Source organism: Heterodontus francisci, chromosome 38 (assembly GCF_036365525.1).
Source record: "Heterodontus francisci isolate sHetFra1 chromosome 38, sHetFra1.hap1, whole genome shotgun sequence".
Classification (NCBI taxonomy): domain Eukaryota; kingdom Metazoa; phylum Chordata; class Chondrichthyes; order Heterodontiformes; family Heterodontidae; genus Heterodontus; species Heterodontus francisci.
In genome coordinates, this window is record NC_090408.1 from 16,892,158 (window position 1) to 16,904,253 (window position 12,096).

General features: G+C 45.1%; 1 protein-coding gene across 3 annotated transcripts in view; it reads left to right on the forward strand.

Annotated features, from left to right (window-relative positions):
- sema4ba (sema domain, immunoglobulin domain (Ig), transmembrane domain (TM) and short cytoplasmic domain, (semaphorin) 4Ba) overlaps nucleotides 1–12,096 on the forward strand; it is a 448,919-nt gene that overhangs the window by 80,172 nt on the left and 356,651 nt on the right. Inside the window, exon 2 of one of the 3 annotated variants that reach the window (XM_068017746.1) lies at nucleotides 8,439–8,563. The exons of the other annotated variants lie outside the window; for them this stretch is intronic. The gene's annotated coding sequence lies outside the window, so the exon portion shown is untranslated. The remainder of the gene's footprint in view (nucleotides 1–8,438; nucleotides 8,564–12,096) is intronic. 3 annotated transcript variants of the gene reach the window in all.

Genomic DNA, 12,096 nt, shown 5'->3' on the forward strand with positions numbered 1-12,096 from the left:
ATTGGCCAGGACACTGTGGAGAACTCCCCTGCTCTTATTTGAAATTGTGCCATGGGATCTCTGATGTCCACCTGAGAGATGCCTTGGCTTAACATCTTATCTGAAAAACAGCACTTCTGACGTTGCAGCTCTCCCTCAGTATTGCACTGGGATGTCAGACTGGATTATGTGCTCAAGTGCCTGGAGTGGGATTTCAACGCACAACATTCTGACGCAGGTGAGCCACTGCTGACACAGAGAATAACAAACAGTTTGATTAATTTAAACCATTCTGCCCAATTTATAAAGGATATTTAATAATGGGTTATGTGTTAAAGGATGGCCAATCAAATGCTTGCAATGGATGAATTTGTAGTGAAGCCTCAGTAATTTGAGGATGATTTAAGTCTGGGCTGTACGTACAATAAATGATAATATCTGTGGATCCTTGGAGTTCATTACCTTTTGGGGAGCTGACCTGCCCGCTAATGGTTGGATGGGTTGAAACAGGCAGTCATGGTTTGCTTAGGGAGTCTGCCAGTTGTCTCAAGGTAGACAAATTGACAATGGTTTTAATATCATGATCATAAATTTATTCATGGGCTGGGCAATATTTTAAAAAACAATGTAACAGAGAATGTAGCACATCAAATGAAAAGGCACATTTCATCGTAGTGATTATTTTTAACTTTTAATGTTAGCTGTGGCTCATTTGGTAGCACTCCTGCCTCTGAGTCAGAAAGTTATGGCTTTAAGTCCCATTCCAGGATATGAGCACAACCATCTCTACTGATTTAAGAGCAAAATACTGCGGATGCTGGAACTCTGAAATGAGAACAGAAAGTGCCGGAAATACTCAGCAGGTCTGGCAGTATCTGTGTAGAGGGAAACAGAGTTAACGTTTTAGGTCTGTGCCTTTCATTAGAACTGGCAAAAGTTAGGAATGTAACAGTCTTTGAGCAAGTGAAAGGGTGGAAGGTGGGGGAAGAAGAACAAGAGGGAAGGTCTGTGATAGGACGGAGGGGGGAGAGATTAAATGACAGGTGTCATGGAACAGAATGCAAATGGAGTGCTAAGTAGTTGTAGCGAAAGACAAAGCATGAATCCAGAGAGAGTGCTAATGGCAGAATAATGAACAGCTCTGTACAAAAGCAAAAACGTGTAAAATAAGTTTAAGACAAGCACATGGTTCAAAAATAAATAATTAAAAAAAACTAGAGAGCAGAAGAAAATATATAAAAAGATAAATAAAAAAAAAAATAATGGGGCTCATGGTCTGAAATTATTGAGCTCAGTATTGAGTCCAAAAGGCTGTAGAGTGCCTAATCGGAAGTTGAAGTTCTGTTCCTCGAGCTTGCGTTGATGTTCACTGGAACACTACAGCAGGCCGATGACAGGAACGTGGGCATGAGGACAAGATGGTGAATTAAAATGGCAAGCAACCGAAAGTTCAGAATCATGCTTGCAGACCGAGTGGAGGTGTTCTGCAAAGTGGTCACCCAAACTGCTTTGGTCTCCCCAGTGTAGAGGTGATCACATTGTGAGCAGCGAATACCATTAACTAAATTGACAGAAGTACAAGTAAATCGCTGCTTCACCAGGAAGGAGTGTATTGGACTTTGGATAGTGAAGAAAGAGGAGGTAAAAGGACAGGTATTACACCCCCTGCGATTGCATGGGAAGGTGCTGTGGGAACGGGACGAGGTGTCAGGGGTGATGGAAGAATGGACCAGGGTGTTGCAGAGGGAATGGTTCCTTTGGAATGCTGACAGGGGAGGAGAGGAGACGATGTGTTTGGTGGTGGCATCACACTGGACGTGGTAGAAATGGCGGAGGATGATCCTTTGGATCTGGAGGCTGCTGGGGTGGAAAGTGAGGATATCAGGAACCCTGTAGCAGTTCTGGGAGGGAGGTGAAAGGGGTGAGGGCAGAAATGTGGGAAATGGGTTGGATACGGTTGAGGGCCCTGTCAATCACAGTGTGGGGGAATCCTTGGTTGAGGAAAGAAGAAGACATATCAGAGGGGCTGCTGTGGAAGGTTGCATCATCAGAACAGATGCGCGCAGACGGAGAAACTGGGAGAATGGAATGGAATCCTTACATGGTGTAAGGAAGTGTAGTCTAGGTAGCTGTGGGAGTCGGTGGGCTTATAATAAATACTAGTGGACAGCCTTTCCCCAGAGATGGAGACTGAAAAGTCAAGGAAGGGAAGGGAAGTGTCAGAGAAGGACCATGTGAAGATGAGACAAGGGTGGCAATTGGAAGCAAAGTTGATGAAGTCTTCCAATTCGGGGCGGGAGCAGGAAGCGGCACCAATACAATCATCAATGTACCGGAAAAAGAGTTGGGGAAGGGGACCTGACTAGGACTGGAACAAGGAATGTTTGACATAGCCCAGAAAAAGACAGGTATAACTAGGACCCATACGGGTACCCATAGCAACGACTTTTATTTGGAGGAAGTGAATGTAATTGAAGGAGAAGTTGGGAACAAGTTCAGCCAGACGGAGGAGGGTGGTGGTGGATGGGGACTGGTTGGGCCTCTGTTCAAGAAAGAAGCAGAGACCCCCTCAGACCATCTTGGTGGGGGATGGAGGTGTAAACAGATTGGACCTCTATAGTAAAGAGGAGGCGTTTAGGGCCAGGAAACTGGAAACTGTTGAAATGACGTAGGGCGTCAGAAGAGTCATGGAAGTAGGTGGGAAGAGACTGGACAAGGGGAGGAAAAATAGAATCAAGTGGGGCAATCTATACTGACACTCCAGTGCAGTACTGAGGGAGTTCTGCACTGTTGGAGTTGCTGTCTTTCAGATGAGATGTTATATTGAGGCCATGTCTGCCCTCTCACGTGGGCGTAAAGGATCCTATGGCAATATTTACCCCTCAATCAACATCACAAAATCAGATTATTTGTCATTATCACATTACTGTTTGTGGGAGTTTGCTGTGTGCAAATTGGCAGCTGTGTTTCCTACTTTACAACAATGACTATACTTCAAAAGTACTTCATTGACTATAAAGTGCTTTGGGATGTCTGGTAGTCATGAAAGGTGCTAATATAAATTCAAGTCTTACTATTCCCCTCAGATTAAGAAATATTGAGAATAGTTCATCATACTTTATAAAATCCCATAGGGAAATATTGTGAGAGAGTTCACTTCTAACTTGACAGGTTTATGATCTGGATTCATGTTGTGCTTTGTAAGCTAAGGTTTGCTATCTTAATTCAGCATACATTTCAGCTAGTAGACTTCTGCTGTTCTCAAAGTGTTTGCTAACTGGAGTGACAGATTTGCATTTATGGAGTTTCCTTCTTTGATGAGAGGTTAATTATGTGCTTTGGCCTTCTAGATTGCCAGAGGGCATAATAACCAAGTGTTTCTCGAGCACATGCAGTAGTTTATGGGAAAATGCCTCTCCAGAGGCCAATACAATGCTGCTTGAAGGGGCTGATCATGTGATCCTGGTCGTACAGCCCAGGGATCATCGTTCCCAAGGAGCCTGTGCCTGGCTAAACTGACCTGGGCCTACAGAGCGAGCTCAGCTCTTTCCCATGTTAAAATGCTGCTTCCATTTACTTAGCACGTTTTGTACCGGGAGTGCGCAAGGCTGTGGGACGCACTTGGTCAGTTGCACGGCCCTCCATCTTCACTGAAACTTTAGGAAGAGGAGACGGCAAGTCAGCAATTGGTGTCCGAGGAACATTGGGCTTCGAAGCGCACTGGGGTTTGACTGTAGTATGAGGTTGGGATATGGGGAGAGGGAGAGGAGAAGAGAGGAGGGAATGTGAGAGGGTTAGAAGGGAGATGGGAGCAGGGTGAAGTGGGGGCAGGGGAGATGAAGAGGGTGGAGAATGGGGGAACAAGGAGGAGTATAGGGATAGACTGACAAACGATGTCCATGGCAGGGGCAAGAAACTGTTTCAGCTAGGATTGGAGAAGGTCAGGATCTGTAAATGATAGCAGTGGGTAAAGAGCTGTTAACTGTGTAGATAGGAAAAGTTGTGCCAAGGACAGAAACCTCTCTCTCTGCCAAAAAATTTAGTCTGGGGCGGGAAGGCCTGTGAATGGCCTCCCTGTCCCGCTGCCAATTGAGGCACTTAACTGAGCTATTAACCCCCAATTAAGGGCCTCTTCCTGCCACAGCCGCAATTAGTCCTGCAATGGGCAACACTATTGCCGCACCGGAAGCATGGCAGTAAAACCATGTGGACTGCTTCCTGGTTCCGGGGAGGGGTCCCTCGTTAAAAGGCACAGTGCCTGAACAAGGGACCTGGCATCAGGAAGTAGGATCCCGCCGACAGCCACACCCCTGCCCTTGCTATCGACCCCACTTTCCACCCCCCCCCCCCGCCCCCACAACCCCCACCCCACAAGACCCCTCCCGCCCTGACCTACCTGAGGCCTGGGTCCAGCTACGCTTCTTGGCCTCCGGTAGGTGCTCCTCCAGCAGCAGCCACCACCTCCACAGTGGCGCTGCAAATATTGGCTTCCGATTGGCCGGCAGCTGTCCAAGGGTGGGATTTCTGGAGATGGGGTCCTTGGTCCTGTAGAAGATGCGCCGCTATCTGCTTAAGTGCCTGATTGGCACTTGATTTGGCAGGACCTCCAAAGAAGAGGCAATGTCGGGTTCTCAGCATCACCTTTTCCGGATGTCGAGCCCTCCACCGTCGGAATAAAATTCCCCACCTATGGGTCCGATTTCACAAAAGAGAGGTCGATACAGACATTGCAATCATGGAGGAGGAGTGTGAAATATTAGATGAAATTCACATTCTGAGAGAGGAAGTATTAAGGGGTTTAACATCTTTGAAAGTGGCTAAACCCCCAGGCTCAGATGAAATGTATCCAGGGCTGTTAAGGAGAACAAGAGACGAAATAGCGGAGGCTCAGACCATCATTTTCCGATCTTCTCTCACTACAGGCGCAGTGCCAGAGCACTGGAGGAAAGCTGACGTTTTGCCATTGTTTAAAAAGGGAGAAAAGGATAGATTGACTAATTTATAGGCCAGTCAGCCTAACCTCGGTGGTGGGAAAATTATTGGAAAGAATTCTGAGGGACAGGATAAAGCTTCATTTATAAAGACACAGATTAATCAAAGACATATTTTGAGGAGGTAACAAGGAGGGTCGATGAGGGTAGTGCATTTGATCTGGCCTATATAGATGTTAGCAAGGGTTTTGATGAGGTCCCACATGGCAGACTGTTCACGAAGAATGGCAAAGTGGCAAGATAGATCCAAAATGGCTCAGAGGCAGGAAGCAAAGAGTAATGGTCGATGCATGTTTTTGTGACTGGAAGACTGTTTCCAGTGAGGTTCCGTACTAGAGTGAGGGTTCAGTGCTAGTTCACTTGCTTTTTGAGGTATATATCAATGATTTGGAGTTGAATATAAGGGGTATGATTAAGACGTTTGCCAGCGATACAGAAGTTGGCCATGTGGTTGATAAGAAGAAAGCTATAGACTGCAGATGGATATCAATGGACTAGTCAGTGAACGGAACTGTGGCAAATGGAGTTCAATCTGGAGAAATGTGAGGTAATGCATTTGGGGGAATATTAACAAGGAAATGGAATACACAGTAAATTGCAGGATACTGAAAAGTGTAGAGGAACAGAGGGACCTTGGAGTGCACGTCTACAGATCCCTGAAGATGGCTGGAGAGGTAGATACGGTGGTCAAGAAGGCATAGGGATTCTTGCCTTTATTAGCAGACATAGAATATGAGAGCTGGGAGGTTATGCTGAAACTGTATAAAACACTAGTTAGGCCACAGCTGGGGTACTGCGTGCAGTTCTAGTCACCGGACTAGAGGAAAGATGTGATTGCACTGGTGAGGATATAGGGGAGATTTACAAGGATGTTGCCTGGACTAGGGAACTTTGGTATGAAGAAAGATTGGATAGGCTAGGGTTGTTTTCTCTGGAACAGAGGAGGCTGAGGGGAGACCTAAAATAATGAGGGGTCATGATAGAGTGGATCGGAAAGCCCTATTCCCTCTGGTTGAGGAGTTCATAACCAGAGGGCACATATTTAGGGGAAGAGATAGAAGGTTTAGAGGGGATTGGAGGGGAAATCATTTCACCCAGAGGGTGGTGGGATCTGGAAGTCACTGCCTGAAAGGGGAGTAGAGGCAGGAACCCTCATACATTTAAAAAATACTTGACTATGCACTTAAGTGCTATAACCTACAAGGTTACGGACCAAGAACTGGAAAGAGGGATTCGGCTGGATGGCTACTTGTCGGCCAGTATGGCTATGGTGGGCTGAATGGCCTTCTTCCGTGCTTTAAATTTCTGTGATTCTGTATAGAAATACTAGCTGCTCTCCCGTGACAATGTAAAGGGGATGAGAAGCGTAGAGTCCTTTGGCTAGATGAGGGAAAATCAACCCAGATGTCTCTTGCTGTCTCTCTGGTAATCCCACCTATCTCCTCCCCCTTTGGAAAGTGTGTGTAAGCTGCGGCTCCCTACCCACTGACCACACATTCACCCCACCCACACCAGAAAGTCCTGCTGGTTATAGGTTGAATCGCTTGCTAAGTTCACGCCTAAAGCATGGTCACCAGGGTGAGGTACTGGGGACTTGCTGGTACTCATTGACTCTTAGTGTAGCAGGAGTCAGACAAACAAAAAATAATTCAGATTGTGTATTCCTTAAACTAATGCTCAGCGTATTCCACGTAGAATTTAAGAACACAAAGGAAGCCTTTTGGCCCATCCTGTTTATGCTGCTCTTTGAAAGATCTAATTAGTCCCATTCCCCTGATCTTTCCCCATAGTCCTCCAATTTTTTTCCTTTCCAAGTATTTAGCAAATTCCCTTTTGAAAGATACTATTGAATCTGCTTCCACCACCCTTTCAGGCAGCACATTCCAGCTTAAAGGCCGGCTACCCTACCCGAACCCGACGGGACCCGACGACATCAGTCGGGTTCGGGTCGGGCTGGGTCCGGGTCGGACACTCACAGCAAGGCAAGTGTTAAAAGTTCAAAACTTATCTGAGCTGCGAGTCCGGGATGTCAAGCAGGGAAACTGAGTCTGCGCAGTGAGCGTGTGACAGTCTCTATGACGTCATCATGCTCATGCTGCAGCTTCCGGCAGATTGGGAGTCGGAAGATAAGTAAAGGAAACATAGTGATGGCCGGGTCGGGCTCGGGTCAGGCTCGAGAGGAAAATCGAGGGACTCGGGCCGGGTCAGGCTCAGGTCCCATGTGGTTCCATCGGGTTCAGGTCAGGTTTTTTTTCTGTCTCTTGAGCAGGCCTTTATTCCAGATCACAACATCAATATTAGTCATAACAAAAGACTTACGCCATCGGGACATCCTAAACCCCTGTACAGCCAATGTAGTACTGAATGCAGCAGCCAATTTGCACATAGCAAGATCCCACAAACATCAATGAGATAAATGACCAGATAATCTGTTTTAGTGATGTTGCCTAACTCCTCTGCTCTTCTTCAAACTAGCGCTGTGGGATCTTTTGCATCCACCTGAGAGAGCAGATGAGGCCATGATTTAACATCTTATCCGAAAGATAGCACCTCCAACAATGCGGCACTCCATCAGTCCTGCATTTGAGTTTCAGCCTAGATTTTGGGCTCAAGTCTCTGGAATGGGTCTTGAAACCATGACTTTCACACTCAGGTGAGAGAGCTATCAACTGAGCCACAGCTGAAATCTAATGATGGAGACACATCTTGGAATCCTGCTCAATGGCAGGCAGTGCATGGCTTTCAGCTTCTCTTGGGTTCTCCAATAGATCCTCAGCTAGTACAAGGGCTCCAGTCTTAGGCACGGTGTGAATCCATGTGCTGATGATTCACCAATTTATCGCGGTGCCAGTGACACGGTATCATTGTCTGTTTGACTTGCGGCGTTTGTGGGTGTGGACTGTGGAAAGTGTGAGGTGAAGTGAATGTCTCAGACATATCTGACTTGATTTGAGGCCATTAAAATTAAGGAAAAATAATGGAGGAAATGCTTTGTTGTACGAACAGCAAAATATGCCCATTTATTTCTAACCAGTCTCCTCTTAATAGCCTGAAGTTGCTGTTGCAATATCCAGAGCAGCACATGCCTTGAGTTGTAGCTGATACCATCTAACACATGTACCAGCTGCAGAGTAAGCACACTGTATACCATTGAGAGATCAAATTCAGTTCAGATTCGGGTGATCTGCATTTAATTCACTGTCTCATATAAATGGAACATACATCCCCCAAATAAAAGTCTCTAACAGATTTGGAAGGGTTTTGAAGTAAAATGATGAAGGGATTAGAATATTTGCAGCTTCTTGCAGATAAATAGCAATGACATAATTGAATAAAGCATACATGATGACATATTCTGTAATGAATAGCGGTACTATTGTGTACTGCAATGTATTGCATTGACCTTGTAACCTCAAAATGCAGATACTAATTTGGGCAATCATTAACTGCAGCTTCATTTTCTTTCAGTTGCGATCATATAACAGGGTTCAGGAGCAGCATCAATGAGAAGCCCAGAGGATGTTCTTTTGATGAAGGGCAGACAGCATTGATACTGTGTTGACAGAGAACTGTAGAGTTACAGAGCTTCCACTGTAAGTTGCAGTGTTCATTGATTGCGATCATTATCTTGCACAGACAGCAAGAGATTAGGCCTTTGCCGCATCAAGTTAATCCCAGTAATGGAATCTGTTGACTGTGAAATCTGAACTGGAAAAGCTGATTAGCACGAGTGAGGAAGGATGAAGATGTAAATCCAAATAAACCTCGATTCAGGGCTCCTATTAAAAACTCAGCTTTTCCAAAATGCCAATTTGCAAATTATTTTTATCTAGAACTGCATAGAATTTACAGCATAGAAACAGGCCATTCTTTCCAACCGATCTATGCTGGTATTTGTGCTCCACATGAACCTCCGCCCACCCTGGTTATTTTCGTCAATGAAACCATGGAAAGATTAATTCTGTAGTGGCTTTAGGGGCTGAATAGCACAGCAAGTTCTTGGCTGGCATACGTTGTCCAGGCCTCGCTGCCGTAGAGCAAGGTACTGAGGACACAGGCCTGATACACTCGGACTTTTGTGTTCCGTGTCAATGCGCCATTTTCCCACACTCTCTTGGCCAGTCTGAACATAGCAGTGGAAGCCTTACCCATGCGCTTGTTGATTTCTGCAAGAAGAGCCTGTCACTCCAGAATTGGCCTTTATAGCCACTCCAGGCGCTGCTTCACAAACCACTGACCACCTCCAGGCGCGTATCCAAAAGAAGCACAGCAAGTTAGGAGAATGGGACAAGCTGAAGGGAACTCTAAACCTACCTGCATCCTATCCAGTAATGAGTATCCAGCACTAGTATCCTTCACTTTGAATACCCACCAACAAAAGCAGTGCATAAATTGGTTAAAATTCTTTGACAACACTGGTGGAAGGGTGTCATTGCAACATGAAAGGTTTACATAGGCAGTTGCCATTATAAATGTGGACATAAGAAATTTGTAATAGGAAAAAATTGGCACCAAAGTATGATTAAAAACATGACAAAAGTACAAGTTTGTAAATGGAAATATACATGTGAACATAAAATGCTTAAATCGTCACTAAATTCAGAACTATAACATCAAAGGTAAAAGTTTGATCAGTGAAGTTCACGTACAGAAGCGCAAGGTACCAGATATTTGCACCTACCTCTCACTTTAAAGGTAATGTTTTAAAATGGAACATTTGAAATAAATTTTGGTCATTCCAAACCAAACAACCTCAACAGGGTTGATTTTGCGAGAAACATAACCAAGTGGGTTGTGAAATAAATAGTTAATATTAATAAAAATAGTTAAATAGGCATTTCAGTTCAAGCCGGAGCTACTTTTTGAAGGATCAACCTTAAAGTGAGAGGTAGGTGCAAATATCTGGTACCTTGCGCTTCTGTATGTGAACTTCACTGATCAAACTTTTACCTTTGATGTTATAGTTCTGAATTTAATGACGATTTAAGCATTTTATGTTCACATGGATATTTCCATTTACAAACTTGTACTTTTGTTATGTTTTTAATCATACTTTGGTGCCAATTTTCTCCTATTACAAATTTCTTATGTCCACATTTATAATGGCAACTGCCTATGTAAACCTTTCATGTTGCAATGACACCCTTCCAATAGTGTTGTCATAGAATCATAGAATTATACAGCACAGAAACAGGCCCTTCAGCCCACCGTGTCTGTGCCGGCCACCAAGCCTATCTATTCTAATCCCATTTTCCAGCTCTTGGCCCGTAGCCTTGTATGCTATGGCGTTTCAAGTGCTCATCTAAATACTTCTTAAATGTTATGAGAGATCCTCCCTCTACCACCCCTTCAGGCAGTGTGTTCCAGATTCCAACCACCCTCTGGGTGAAAACATTTTTCCACAAATTCCCTCTAAACCTCCTGCCCCTTACCTTAAATCTATTCCCCCTGGTTATTGACACCTCCACGAAGGGAATACGTTTCTTCCTATCTACCCTATCTACGCCCCTCATAATTTTGTATACCTCAATCATATCCTGCCTCAGCCTTCTCTGCTGTAAGGAAAACAACCCTAGCCTATCCAGTCTCTCTTCAGAGCTGAAATGCTCCAGCCCAGGCAACATCCTGGTGAATCTCTTCTGCACCCTCTCCAGTGCAATCACATCCTTCCTATAGTCTGGTGGTGCTGTAGCACTTCAGATTTGCACCTGCCATCTCCTCAAACTCCTTTGTTGCGAATTATCTATCTTCCAATCAACTCTCCTACCTTGCTTCCCAAATTATTTTAAGTTTATGGCTACATTTAACTTTAGGTAATAGTGCAAACTCAAAAGTATTAAGTCTTAGACCAGAAAGGACTCCTGAGCTTTACGTCATTGGGAATCCGAAGAGTAATTACAGTCTACATTAATTATAGGATTTTAAGTGCTGAAGGACACAAGCCCTTCACAGGGTGGGATCCTTACAAAGGCCTCCCTGCTCTGCTGTTTGTCTGATGGGTTTGGATAGGTTTTTTCAGGTTGTAGCTGAAGGGCTGTTTTGACTGCCACCATGGTTACACAATGTGTTTTTAAAGGTGGAACTCTCTGCCTACGCTCATGCAGTCTTGGGCGGGTGGAGTGGGGGCGTGTGGAATTGGGAAAAAATGCACCAAGGTTTGAAAGAAAACCAAAAGGTTTTCAAATGTTAAAAATGTATACTGGATAACCTTCCACCTCTCCACAATAATCCTTATTTCTAACACGTATGTCAATGGGTTTTTTTCCTGTCTTCCAGTCAGTCAGTGAGCAATGGGGTTATACCCAGCACACAACAGTTTGATAGTCAGTGGGAATGACAGGATGGCTGCTTTCACACTAGTTGAACTGATAATCCATCTGGTGATGATTTTTCATTGGCTATGGCCAGTGGCATCAACATGCAGTGGGTGAGTGAGGAGGGGCAGGGTCAGGAAATTGAGGTGGAGATGATCTCTCGGAAGCTCCTTGTGCATCATGTATCATCTTCCAGTTGTTTTCTTAATTCATTCATGGGATATGAGTGCCGCTGGCTAGGCCAACATTCAATGCCCATCCCTAATTGCCCTTCAAAAGGTGGTGGTGAGCTGCCTTCTTGAACTGCCGCAGTCCATGTGGTGTAGCTACACCCATAGCGCTGTTTGGGAGGGAGTTCCAGGATTTTGACACAGTGACAGTGAAGGAACAGCAGTGTAGTTCCAAGTCAGGATGGTGTGAGATTTAAAGGGGAACTTGCAGATGTTGGTGTTCCCATGTGTCTTCTGCCCTTGTTCTAGGTGGTAAAGGTCACAGGTTTGGAAGGTGCTGTTGAAAGAGCTTTGGTGGGTTGCTGCAGTTCATCTTGTATATGGTACACGTTGCTGCCACTGTGCGCTGGTGGTGGAGGGAGTGAATGTTTAAGGCAGTGGATGGGGTGCCGATCAAACGCGCTGCTTTGTTCTGGATGTTGTTGAGCTTCTTGAGTGTTGTTGGAGCTGCACCCATCCAGGCAAGTGTAATGTTTTCCATCACACTCCTGACTTGTGCCTTGTAGATTGTGGATAGGCTTTGGGGAGACACAAGGTGAGTTGTTCGCTGTAGAATTCCCAGCCTCTGACCTGTTCTTGTAG